This window comes from Balaenoptera physalus (assembly GCF_965194825.1).
Source record: "Balaenoptera physalus genome assembly, chromosome: X".
In the NCBI taxonomy this organism is placed as follows: Eukaryota; Metazoa; Chordata; class Mammalia; order Artiodactyla; family Balaenopteridae; genus Balaenoptera; species Balaenoptera physalus.
Window position 1 is genome coordinate 99,163,613 of NC_138903.1, and position 10,271 is coordinate 99,173,883.

Genomic DNA, 10,271 nt, shown 5'->3' on the forward strand with positions numbered 1-10,271 from the left:
TATAATTATGTGACCCAATTTCTCATAATCTCCCTCTCTCTCCCTCTCTCTCTCCCTCTCTCCCTCTCTCCCTCTCTCTCTCTCACTCCCTCTCCCCCTCTCCCTCTCTCCCTCCCTCTCTCCCTCCCTCCCTCTCTTCCTCTCTCCCTCCCTCCCTCTCTCTCTTCCTCTGTCCCTCCCTTCCTCCCTCTCCCTCCCTCCCTCCCTCTCTCCCTCCCTCTCTCTCTCCCTCTCTCTCTCTCCCCCTGTACACACACACACACACACACACACACACACACACACACCCCTTAATTATCTTACTGTTTTTCTTTCTCTGGAGAACCCTGACTAATATATTTGCCCTTCCACATTGGCTGCTCCATGAAGAACAAGAGAAAAGATGGAAGACAGTTTCAAGCAGTCTTATTATACTTGAGAAAATATTTCAAATCAGGGTGATTTTGGAGAAAGGAAACCTTATTAAGAATTAAGAGACCAAAGTTGTAATCCTGATTCAATAATTTATTTGTGGCATGACTTTCAATACATCATCTCCCTTGTATTACTCCCATTTTATAGTGAGATAAAGTGTTGTAATGAACACGCACCCTATACCTATACCATAGGTTGTTCTAATGAATGCTCAGCGCATACCAATGCCATGGTTATGCTATAAAAAGTCAAGCAACTCAATCATTGTTACTGAGCAATAATATCAACTCCCAATATTTTTTTTTACTTTTAACCAAGAACAATTTATTATAATCTTTTCTGATGCTAATTATACCAAAGGCAACGTGAATCCCTTGCTTTGTTTTGTGTCCTTTAAATAGAAACAGAGATACAATGTCTCCTAGGAAGAATGGTTTTTGTGACCATGACAATTCAACAGAATTATGTGCAGGAAATGGGTACCCAGATATTATGAAAAAAGTCTAGCCACACATAATCAAAAAGCCCTGGTAATTATGGTATATCAGTATATGGGATAAGATTTGATATTTTATTTCCAAGCTTGCTGTTGGAGATAAAAGCAAGAATTAGCTGATCGTGCCAACTGTCGAAACTGCAGCTTATTAGGGCTCATATCAAAGCTGAATCCTCCAGTACTGATGCCAGTATGAAAGGGTCAATAGGAAAAGATTCTGTCAGAATAGGAATAAAAAAGTTTTCTGAGTAGGAGACATAGGTCCACAAGGAATGGCTGGAAAAACATTCTTGATGCATCCATGCCCCTGCACCTTTACTCAGACTGTACCTCTGCCAGGACGCCCTCCTCCTTCCAACTCATGAAACCCTCCCCAAAGGCCATAACCCAGTTTAAGTCCAACCTCCCCTAGGAAGCAGCCCCATATGTACCACAGGCCCCTGTGATTGTGCCCACCCACATAATTTTTCTCCAGCACTTACTTGGCATTTAGCAGCCCCAGAAATACCACAAGGCAAAATGTATTCTCCTCTCTTCAATACTTCATGACTTGGCTAAACACTTGCAGCAAAACCTTGGACGGATTGCTGGATGCATCTGGACCTCCATTTCTTCATCTTTGAAATGAAATATTTGGATCCGAGCTGTGCTTTTCAGTCTTTCTTTTACTTATGAAACCCTTTCTACTAATAAAATCTGTAGAACTCCAATATACAAAATTTAGACAAAAAAGGGAGTTTCTTTCAAAAAAATAAGCCTGTGGCTCTAGAGCCTTCTGAGTGCAAAAAATCCCCCTACGGCCCTTCTTAATGTCAGTTTGAGGCCCTTCTGTGGAACCCTTGAAAGCTCTATGAAAGAGTGTGAAAACCACTGGACTGTATGATCTCTAAAGAACCTTTCCAGCCTCTGTAGTGTATGTTTCTATGTGCACATGTGGAGTCTTGGCTGGATTGCAAGCATCTTGAGGGCAGTGATCATGTATGACATTGGGTCTCTAGATTTCACATTGTCTGTGGAGAGAAGGTGCTACATTAAGATATGTAGGCCAAGGAGGAGCATGAACTCCCCTGGAGGCATTTAGTCTTCTGTTCAATAGTCTGAAGAATTTTTTGCCTATTTCTTGGACTAGAGAGATGGATTCAATAAGCTACCACATTCTGTCCTTAACCTTGAGACTTTGAATCTGCCTTTTAAATAACCTTCCCTAAGTTTTGGCCTCCTAGAAGCTCTACCCATGGTAGTATTCATAGATTGCTTGATTTACTAGGTAAAGACAATTCAAGTCTCCTTGGACTCACATCTAACTGATGTTATTTGAGAGATAGATAGATCTTATTTCCTTTAGGAGAAGAGGAGTGTATGTGTATGTGCCACACGCATACATATTTGTGAAGTTTTTTGTTATGTTTTATCTTTCAAAGCACAGGGATCAAAGCTTAACTAAGTTGCTTTGAAAATAGGAGAAAATGCCCTCAGCCCTGAAAGTAGACTATGTTGATATTTCAGACCAAATAACAAAATTCTCTTTTCTAGGTCCCCTTTTATGATTACTTTAAAAATATTCCATACCAAAGAATTCATCATCATATCTCTGAATATAGGTTGATTCATTATATCAACAGTGACTATTATATACTCATATTATTTGCATAGTCTAATTATTCTATGCATATAAAATCAGAGGCTTACTTTCAGAGAGAATAAACCTTAGAAAATGCCAACAAGGGGGACTTCCCTGGTGGTCCAGTGGCTAAGACTCCGTGCTCCCAATGCAGGGGGCCCAGGTTCGATCCCTGGTCAGGGAACTATATCCCACATGCATGCCGCAACTAAGAGTTCACACGCTGTAACTAAAGATCCTGCATGCTGCAACTAAAGAGCCCGCATGCAGCAACGAAGATCCCGCACACGGCAACGAAGATCTTGCATGCCGCAACTAAGACCCGGCGCAGCCTAAATAAATAAATATTTAAGAAAATGCCAACAAGGAATTATATAGGATCTCCATCCTAGGTGCTGGGCTTAAGTCATTCTAACATTAAATAAACTAGTTGACCTCTTGAAGTCTCTCAAATAGCCTAATGTCCATGACTCTTCTTACTAGCAAAGGCTGTGACTTGTCCTTCAGCTTTAGTGATTAGTTTCATGTAAGTTTAAAACTGGAAGGGATAGTCGAGCCCACACTCCTCCATTCACTATATGGAAACAGGCCCAGAAAGATGGTGTGCTAGTTAGCAGAAAAGCTAGGGCTAAACTCAGCGTTTCTAACTTTTAATTTGTTGTATTTTCCACTGACAAAAGCCTCTTGTCTTTCAACTTTTAAATTGAGCCATATTGATAGGAGCCTACATAACGTAATGTAGGGGACCCTTAAATAGTAATTTGAATGAAAAGAAATGTAGAATAATGATTCATTTTCATGACAGTCTCATCTTTAAAAGGAGTCCCTTTCTGTAAAATAGGGTAGAATTTTATGTGATAGGAAGAGGGAGGGAATGAACATTTATGAGTTGTTGACTATGTGCTTGGCATTGTGCTAAGCACTTTACATGTATTTATCTTGCATAATACACATAACAACCCTAGAAGGTAAGTATTATTCATTATAAGTGAGAATTCCAATTCTCAGAGAAGGAAAGTGACTTGCCTAAGGTCCATAGCTAGTGAGTAGGAGATCTGGGAATTGAACCAACATCTGTATGGATCTATACCCACATTCTTAGTCACTATAGCATTCTGAATCCTAGAACCTCCTGAGGAGGATAAGAAAACCATTACTCTTCTTGTTCAAATGATTTCATTGTCATTCATTCCCCAGCTGAGCTTCCTTTTGCTCATGGGATGTGGATACCTTTGGTTTCTTATGGGGCCAATAGAAAAGGCAAGGATTCTGGGATGAAATTGTTCAGCATCCTCTTTCTGTCATTCTGCTGATCTCTCTGCAAGGAATCTGCTTTTATCCCTCCTCATGCAGGATGTTTTACCAGGTGAAAAAGCATTGCTTTGAATACTCGTCTTCATCACCTGGTATAATTGTTTTGGTATCTTTTGTAATTGAAGGTTTGGTTTATTATCCTTCTTCATCAACCAACTCTAATTACTTTTTTTGGAGGGGGAGTGAAGTGGGAGGGAGAAGTCATCTGTAATTTGATTGAAGAAAAATAACTAGCATCAAGTATCTACTATGTGCTGGCATGTGCTGGGTACTTTGTATCTACCTCACTTAATCTTCACAATAATCTTTCAGAGTTATATATTCACATTTAAGAGAAAGGAAAACTGGTTTGAAATGGCTAAGTAAATAACATGAGGTCACATGGCTATTAAGGGGCAGAGTTGGAATTTGAACTCAGGTCTATTTAACTCTAAAATCCAAGGTCTTGGACTTCCCTGGTGGCACAGTGGTTAAGACTCCGCCTGCCCATGCAGGGGACACAGGTTCAAGCCCTGGTCTCGGAAGATCCCACATGCCGCGGAGCAGCTAAGCCCGTGTGCCACAACTACTGAAGCCCACAAGCCCTAGAGCCTGTGTGCCGCAACTACTGAGCCCACGTGCCATAACTACTGAAGCTTGTGTGCCTAGAGCCTGTGCTCTGCAACAAGAGAAGTCACCGCAAATGAGAAGCCCGCGCACCGCAATGAAGTGTAGCCACCGCAATTGAGAAGCCCACGCACCGCAACGAAGAGTAGCCCCTGCTCGCTGCAACTAGAGAAAACCCACGCACAGCAACAAAGACCCAATGCAGCTAAATAAATAAATAAAATAAAAATAAAGTCCAAGGTCTATTCTACTATAATACTCAACCTTCATTTAAAACACAGTTATTGCCTTCTACAAGTATCTAGACAAACTGAGAAATCTCAGTCTTGCTCAATTATCTCTCAGTCCTGGCTCCCCGTCTCTGAAGGTTTCCCTGCAGTAGAATGAACACAATCTACCACCTTTTCCAGAAAGAAAAAATGCAGAAAGCACAGCTCCCTGACATGGACTTGAAGGATTATTTCCTGTTTCTTCCTGTCCCTGCCCTGAATGAAAGGTCTGGATATACCTCTCCTGCCTCTAGTCAAGGACAGGCACCTGGGTGTGTCATCTTGGCTACAAAAAGTCGGATGGCGTTTTTATTGTCATTTTAACTGCAAGCATTCCTCTAACCTCCTGTTTCCAATTCCTGCATCTGCTAATTGGCTAATTTTGTTTTCAGTTTGCTGAAGCTTATGTATTCTTAATTATGTTAATAGGGGTAAACTATTTAGAAGATTAACATTTAAAACACGTACTGGGTACCAGCAAAGTTTTAAAAAAATAATTTATTGAGGTACAATTCACATAACATAAAATTAACCATTTTAAAGTGAGCAATTCAGTGGCATTTAACACATTCCTAATGTTGGGCAACAAACAGTTCTACCTAGTTCCGAAACATTTCCATGACTACAGAATAAAACCCCTAATCCACAAAGCAATTTCTCGTCATTTGCACCCCGCCACCTCCACCCCAGCCCCTGGCAAATACCAGTATGCGTTCTGTCTTAATGGATTTACTTATTCTGGATATTTCATACAAATGGAATCATAAAATATGTGACCTTATTTTTGTCTGGCTTCTTTCACGTAGCATAATGTTTTCAAGGTTCATCCACACTGTAGCATTTATTAGTACTTCATTGCTTTTCTATGGATAAGTGATATTCCATTGTATGTATATACCACAATTTCTTTATCCATAAATTCCGCTGATGGACATTTGGGCTGTTAACACCTTCTGACTGTTGTGACTAGTGCTGTTATGAACATGTGTGTACATATACTTGCTTTGGGACCTGTTTTCGATTATTTATGGGTGCTGTCCCAGCACCATGTGTGTACATATACTTGCTTTGGGACCTGTATTCGATTATTATATACCTAAGGATGGAATGTAGGTTTATATTGCCATTCTGTTCTCTGTTTAACTTTTAGAGGAACCACCAAACAATTTTCCAAAATGGCTGAAACATTTTACATTCTCATCAGCAGTATACAAGGTTTCTAATTTCTCCACATTTGCCAACATTTCTGATTCTCCTTTTTATATTATGAGGTATCCTAATGGCTGTGAAGTTCCTTATTGTGGTTTTGAATTTCATTTCCCTAATGACGAACGATGTTAAGCATCTTTTCATGTGCTTGTTGTCCATTTGTTTATCTTCTTTGGAGAAATGTATATTCAAGTCCTTTGCTCATTTTAAATTGGGTTTTTATCTTTTTGTTGTTGACTTGCAATAGTTCTCTATATATTCTGGATACAAACCCTTATTTGGTATATGCTTTGCAAACACTTTCTCTAATTTTGTAGGTTATCTTGTCCACTTTTTGATAATGGCCTTTGATGACATAAGTCTTTAATTTTGATGAAATCCAATTTATCCATTTTTTCTTTTGTTGCTTATATTTTTTCTATAATACCTAAGAAATCATTGTGAAAGTCAAAGTCATGAAGATCTACCCATATTATTTCTTCTATGAATTTTTATGGTTTTAACTCTTATATTTAGATTGTTGATCTATGTTGAGTTAATTTTTATATATGGTGTGAAATAAGGATCCAATTTCATTCTTTTGCACATGGATATCTAGCTGTCCCAGCACCATTTGTTGAAGAGACTGTTCTTTTTCCATTGAATGGTCTTGGCATCATGTCAAAAATCAATTGGCCATAGATGGTTTGTTTATTTATTTATTCATTTTTGATAGTTAAAACAAACAATTTATTGTGAAGGGTTATAACATATGTATCAGTATGACAGTACTATGTAACATATGATAATAATAGCACAAAACAGGGCCAAGGTATAAATGGAATTGTATTGCTGTAAGATACTTACTTTATCCATGAAGTAGTACAATATTTTTTTAATTTGCATTTTTTGCAGTTTTTATTGAAGTATAGTTGATTTACAATGTTATATTAGTTTCAGGTGTACAACACAGTAGTTCATTATTTTTATAGATTATATTCTATTTAAAGTTATTACAGAATATTGGCTATATTCCCTTTTCTGTATATTACATCCTTGTATCTTATTTATTTTATACCTAGTAGTTTGTACCTCATAATCCCCTTCCCCTATCATGACCCGCCCCTCACCACTCTCCCCACTGGTAACCACTAGTTTGTTCTCTGTATCTATGAGTCTGTTTCTATTTTGTTATATTCATTCATTTGTTTTATTTTTTAGATTCCACATGTAAGTGAAACACAGTATTTGTCTTTCTCTGTCTGACTTACTTCACTAAGTATGATACAGGTACATACATATTGGAAATGGCAAGGTTTCATTCTTTTTTATGGCTGAGTAATATTCCATTGTGTGTGTATATGTGTGTGTGTGTGTGTGTGTGTGTGTATGTATTTATCATATATCAATCACAACTTCTTTATCCATACACCTATTGATAGACACTTAGGTTGCTTCCATATCTTAGCTATTATAAATAATTCTGCTATGAACATTGCATTACATGTATCTTTTTGTATTAGTGTTTTCATTTTCTTCAGATACATACCCAGGAGTGGAATTGCTGGATCATATTGTAGTTTTATTTTTAATTTCTTGAGGAAACTTTATACTGTTCTCCACAGTGGCTGTACCAATTTACATTCCCACAACAGTGAGCTAAGTTTCCCCTTTCTCTACTTTCTCACTAATATTTATTATATTTATTTTCTTTTTGCTAATAGCCATTCTGAAAGGTGTGAAGTGATATTTCATTGAGGTTTTGATTTGCCTTTCCCTGATGATTAGTGATGTTGAGCATCTTTTCATGTGCCTGTTAGCTATCTGTATGTCTTCTTTGGAAAAAATGTCTATTCAGGTCTTTTATCCATTTTGTAATTGCATTGTTTGGTTTTTTTTTATATTGAGTTGTATGTGCTCTTTATATATTTTGGATATTAACTCTTTATCAGATAAATCATTGGGAAATAACTTCTCTTGTTTAGTAGGTTGTCGTTTTATTTTGTTGATGGTTTCCTTCACTGTGCAATGCTTTTAAATATAATTAGGTCCCATTTGTTTATTTTTGCTTTTGTTTCCTTTGCCTGAGGCAATAGATCCAAAAAATATTGATAAGACTTATGTCAAAGAGTGTACTGCCTATGTTTTTTTTTAAAGTCCTTTATTTATTTATTTATTTATTATTTTTGGCTGTGTTGGGTCTTCATCTCTGTGCGAGGGCTTTCTCTAGTTGCGGCAAGCGGGGGCCACTCTTCATCACGGTGCGCGGGCCTCTCACTGTTGTGGCCTCTCTTGTTGCGGAGCACAGGCTCCAGACGTGCAGGCTCAGTAGTTGTGGCTCATGGGCCTAGTTGCTCCGTGGCATGTGGGATCTTCCCAGACCAGGGCTCGAACCCGTGTCCCCTGCATTGGCAGGCAGATTCTCAACCACTGCGCCACCAGGGAAGCCCTGCCTATGTTTTATTCAAGGAATTTTATGGTTTCCAGTCTTACATTTAGGTCTTTAATGCATTTTCAGTTTATTTTTGTGTATGGTATGAGAAAATGTTCTAATTTCATTCTATTACATGTAGCTGTCCAGTTTTCTCAACAGTACATATTGAAGAGACTGTCTTTTCCCCAATTGTATATTTTTGCATCTTTTGTCATAGATTAATTGATAATATGTGAGGGGGGTTATTTCTGGACTCTCTATTTTGTTTCCTTGATCTGTGTGTCTGTTTTTGTGTCAGTTCCACACTGTTTTGATTACTGTGGCTTTGTAGTATAGTTTGAAGTCAGGGAGCACGATACCTCCAGCTTTGTTCTTTTTTTTCTCAAGATTGCTTTGGCTATTTTCAGTCTTCTGTGGTTTCATACAAATTTTAGGATTATTTGTTCTAGTTCTGTGAAAAATGTCATGGGTGTTTTGTTAGGGATTGCATTAACTTTGTAGATGGCTTTGGATAGTATTTTTTTATGCATGTTCCTTTATATTTTATCTACCATAAACATTAAGAGAATACAGCAAACACTGGAGAAAGGCTTTTTAATAATTTTTCATATAAAGTTTAAGACTTAAAATTATGATTGCTACACCCACCCACCCCAATTCAACATGCAGGTATCATTTATTTCCAGATACAGTGATTCTACAGCATTGCATTCTCTTGATAGTTTTATAAAAGTATCCTTGCCCTGTAACTTAAAACAATTTCACAAACTGTGTACAATCATGGTATACTACCATCATTCAGAGAGTTCCCCCAAATGAATACATTCACACAATATTACATTAAAATGTAAGTTTTTAGAACATCATCTTCATAAGCCAAACCACAAAAACCCAGGTTCTAGTTTTAAATGTGTTTATGAAGACTGCTGCTGAGCTCAAAGCATGCAGATGTTCATGACCACCTAGATGACGCTGGATATTGAAACTTCTTCAGTAGGTCCAATGATGCAATTTTTCACTCATCCCAAGTATCTCCATATTTGTTTACTTTGACTTGGGCAATATGATCAGTAATACCAGTGGGAGTAGATTCATTCATAGAAGCACTGAATGGAGTTGTCTCATAATGAGGAAGCATCTCTTTTTCTATGTTGTCTGCTGCTGGGGATGTCACAAAAGATAAATGACCACTCATGTTTGAGTCATATTTTGACTTCTGAGAATAGTGCCCAGTTGGTGAAGATCGTCATGCCCGTCCTGATCGTAAAGCTTCTCCAAGAGGGGAATTCTCAAGATTCTTGAACTTCTCTTGGCAAGTTTTCACATAGGAAAGCTTTCCAGCAAAGTATCCCATGATGCAAGCAAATATAAGTTTAGGGATGGAACCATATTTGGGATGACCTGAAAGGATTCATCTGAACCAGAAGCTTTCATCATTGCATTCTGCAAAGACTCTTCTTTCTTCCTCTGTTGGAATGTAATCAGCCCTTATGTGGGGAATTGGTCTTGGAACTTCTGCATTTGGCTCTTAAAAATCAGCCCTCCCATTCATCTTTCCTCCAAATGACAGCAGTGGGTGAGAGCGCGGCAAGCCTTGGCGACCAGGGGCAGAAGGCCCGGAGGGGACCCGAGAGGGGTCGGTGGGGAGGGGAGGGCAGGAGACACGCAGGACCACAGTGGAGTTGGGGGGTGGGGAGCAGTCAATGACACGACCGCCTAGAAGTCACCCAGATACAGGCTCAAAATGACCATGACCTGGAAGCACTGGTGACCTACGGGAGGAAATCGCTTTGGATAGTATTAACAATATTAATTCTTCCAACCCATGAACATGGGATATCCTTCCATTTATGTGTATCATCTTCCATTTCCTTCATCAATGTCTTATAGTTTTTGAAGTATAGGTCTTTTACCTCCTTGGCTAAGTTT

At 38.5% G+C, this 10,271-nt stretch overlaps 1 pseudogene across 1 annotated transcript; it reads right to left on the reverse strand.

Annotated features, from left to right (window-relative positions):
• Positions 1–4,557: 4,557 nt before the first annotated feature.
• On the reverse strand, positions 4,558–9,993 carry LOC309652674 (OCIA domain-containing protein 1 pseudogene; annotated as a pseudogene). The gene has a single exon. The product of its transcript is annotated as an OCIA domain-containing protein 1 pseudogene (transcript).
• Between the last annotated feature and the right edge of the window lie 278 nt (positions 9,994–10,271).